The 3,721-nt window shown below is 39.2% G+C and overlaps 1 pseudogene; it reads right to left on the reverse strand.

The window, feature by feature from the left end:
- Positions 1–1,084: 1,084 nt before the first annotated feature.
- On the reverse strand, positions 1,085–2,087 carry LOC101082524 (annotated as a pseudogene).
- Positions 2,088–3,721: the final 1,634 nt, after the last annotated feature.

Below are 3,721 nucleotides of genomic sequence, written 5' to 3' on the forward strand. Positions count from 1 at the left end.
GACAAAATACTTACTCTTTTTTATTTTGTGTGCTTGAAACTTTTCATTAAAAAGAGGGGTGCTTGGGTGGCTCAGTCGGTTAAGCGTCTGACTTCAGCTCAGGTCATGATCTCACAGTCCATGAGTTCGAGCCCCGCGTCGGGCTCTGTGCTGACGGCTCAGAGCCTGGCGCCTGCTTCGGATTCTGTGTCCCCCTCTCTCTCTGCCCCTCCCCCCGCTCATGCTCTGTCTCAAAAATAAATAAAAACATTCAAAAAAATTTTTTTTAAAGAAAAGAAGCCTGGCATGCCTGTGTGGCTCAGTCACTTAAGTGCCTGACTTCCGCTCAGTTCATAACTTTTTGGTTCATGAGTTCCAGCACTGGCTACTGTCTCTACTGTTAGCACGGAGTCCACTTTGGATCCTCTGTCTCCCTCGCTCGCTGCCGTTCCCCTGCTTGTGTGCTCTCTCTCTGTCTCTCTCTCAAAAATAAATATGAAAACATAAAAAAGAAAAAAAGGAAAAGAAAAGAAGCCAGTTTGGTTCCAGTCTGGTTTTGATGACTTATGTGGCAGGGAGGCCACGCCCTGCTGGGTTACAGGGCTCCTGAGAGGGCTACCTCTTTGCCACGCAGGAGCTGTTCCAGGTACAAGAAGCCTTTCCCTCGCTCCCTTCATTCCTCTCAAGGCTTCTTGGCAGAAGTCCTACTGCTCTTCTGTTTCATGCTTCTCCTAATTATTCCCAACAAAGAGAAACTTGAAATTCACATATGCTGCCACTGAACATCTTGTTGCTGAAAGGGCATACAAAAATAGCCCAAAGAGCAGAGTCTGTGGCGGAGAAAGCATCTGGGGAAAGATTTCTGCCTTGTTTTTCTTTAAAATAAGGTTATTTAGCGTAGGTCTCAGAAAAACATAGTGAGCCACATTTCATTTTTCTGTTAATTGCATTTGAGCTGAGAACAGAAGTAAAAAAGCATTTTCTTCGTTGTCTTTTTTTTTAACAAGAAATTTATTCAAACAACAAGTTGCATACCTTGAAGGGAAATTATCTAGGAATTCTTTTAGAGTAATTTATCTCTACTTAACGTCAGGTGTCCCCACACATAACAGCTACATACAAAAAAAGTTGTAAAATCATCCTTGGTTGTATAATGATAAATGAAAAACATTAAAATTCTCCAGTTGAACAGTGAAATGAAAAGATGCTCAATACCAGTAATCATCAGGGAAATGCAAATCAAAACCACAATACAACCCTACTGCTATCACCTAAAAGAAGAATTTTTATTTTATTTTATTTGTTGTTGTTGTTGTTGTTGCTAAAGATTGAAAGCAAAGTAACTTACTGGCATACAAAGATAAGAGCTGAATGGGCATTCCACGAAGGGAGAAAGGGTGTATTTTCAGAGAGGCAGTATTTTTCTCCATTCCACGTCCACTTGATGTCAATCAAAACATATCATTGTCCATTTATTTGAAAATAACGACAGCAACAAAAGCCAGTATGCCTGTGCACATACACTAATTACTTTATGAACAATAAAAGAATGGGGAGAGGGGAGATGAAAGAATAGAGAAAACGATACTGTACGCTACGAGTCAGGATGTGGTGGAACCAAATTGCAATTTTCTAACTGAGAATGTCTTCCTTCTTAGTCTGGAGGAACAGAGTTCTGGAGTGAAGTAGCAGATTCCCCTTTTGGTAGACACCTCCTATCTGCTGCCGGAACACATCAATTGTATCTTCCTCATCCATGTCCAACTGTGCAGGTGTGTCTGTTTTAATGGATCGGCTGCCCATCAAATTGGAATCTGAGCCACCTCATTGACAAACCCTGTCATTCACAATAGGCTTTCAACAGTTCACTAAGTAGTGTATGCCTCTTAATCTTACACTGTGTCACAGAACGATCCTTCCCTGCCACCTTCAAATGAAGGATCATGGTTCTTGGTCTTGACTCATTCCTTGGGTTCTTCATTGGTCGCGGTGAGCCCCAGGGTCTCCTCAGCTGCTCCTTCACAAAGAAGGTACCAGGCTGGCACTGAACAAGCACATAGCAGCCCCAGGAGCAGCAGGAGGAAGAGGGAGCAGTGGTCAAAAAACATATTCTGAAATAAAAAAATTAGTCTCTTGGAAGTGTAAATTTAATTTGTTAGAATCTACTAGACCAGGGTAGGGGAAGATCTTTATTATGGGAATTATTTCCAGTTGATTAATTGTGAAATAGCTGAGACTGAGCTGGAGAAGTCTGAAACTCACAGGTAACTGACATACTTGTGTAAGATAAAGGTCTTAGCAGGGAAGGGCTTCTCAACACAGCCAAAAGAGCAAGGAATGTTCCTTTACAGCAGCATTAAAAGAATAAAAGACTTGGGAATGAATTTAACAAAACAAAATGTCTACTTGGAAAACTACAAAACATTGTTGAAAGAAATTAAGGAAGATCTAAATAAATGAGAAGATATCTCAGGTTCAAGGGTCAGAGGACTTAATATTCTGTCAAGATGTCAGCACTCCCCGAAGTGATCCACAGAGTCATTCACTGCTATCCCCATCAAAATTTCAGCTGGGTTCTTTGCAGATGTTCACAAAATGATCCTAAAAATCACATGGAAACACAAGGGACTCAGAAGAGCCAAAATATTCTTGAAAAAGAAGAACAAAATTAGAGGACTCACTTCTTGAAACAAAAACTGATTTTAAAGCTACAGTGATCAAGACAATGTGTTCCCAGCATAAAGACAGACATATAGTTCAAAGGAATAGGATTCAGGGTCCAGAAATAAACCTTCACATTGCAGTTAATTGATTTTCTTTTTTTTTCTTTCTTTCTTTCTTTTTTTTTTTTTTTTGCAGTTAATTGATTTTCAATAGGGTCCAAGGCCATTCAGTGGAGAAAAGAATAGTCTTTTCAATAAATGGTTCTTGGATAACCAGGTAGAAGAATGAAATTAGATGATCTACCACACACCATATACAAAAATTAACTCCAAATGGGTCAAGAACCTAATTTAAAACTGTAACAGTCTTTAGAAAACACACAGATGTAAATCCTTGTGATTTTGGATTAGGTAATGATTTTTTAAGACACGACACCTGAAGCATAAGCAACTGAAGAAAACATCGACAAATTGAGCTTTATCAAAATTTAAAAAATGTGTGATTCAAAGCACACCATCAAGAGAAGTAAAAAGAAAAAAGGACAACCTATAGAATGGGAGAAAATATTTGTAAATCATATATCTGACAAAGGATTGATACCTAGAATATATAAAACACTGTTACCACTCAACAATAAGAAGATATATAACCCAATTGAAACACAGGTGTAGGATCAGAGGAGACATTCTCCAAAGAGGATATGCAAGTTGAAACATGAAAAGATGTTTCAACACAATTAGCCATCAGGGAAATGCAACTCAAAACCACAATGTGATACGCTTCACACTACGATAGCTGTAATCACAAAGACAGGTAATAAAAAGTGGTGGCAAAGACACGGAGAATTAGAACCCACCAATATTGCTGATGGGAATGTAAAATAATGCAGTTCCTATCGAAAAATAGGTTGGCAGTTCCTCAAATGCTCAAACATAGAGTCATCACATGGCCTTGCAGTTCTACTCCTAGGTATATACCCAAGAGAAATGAAAACATATGTCTACACAAAAACTTATACATGAACGTTCGTAGTAGCCTGGAGGCTGGTGATGAGATGGCTCTCACTGTATCTCACTGA

Source organism: Felis catus, chromosome D3, assembly GCF_018350175.1.
Source record: "Felis catus isolate Fca126 chromosome D3, F.catus_Fca126_mat1.0, whole genome shotgun sequence".
Classification (NCBI taxonomy): domain Eukaryota; kingdom Metazoa; phylum Chordata; class Mammalia; order Carnivora; family Felidae; genus Felis; species Felis catus.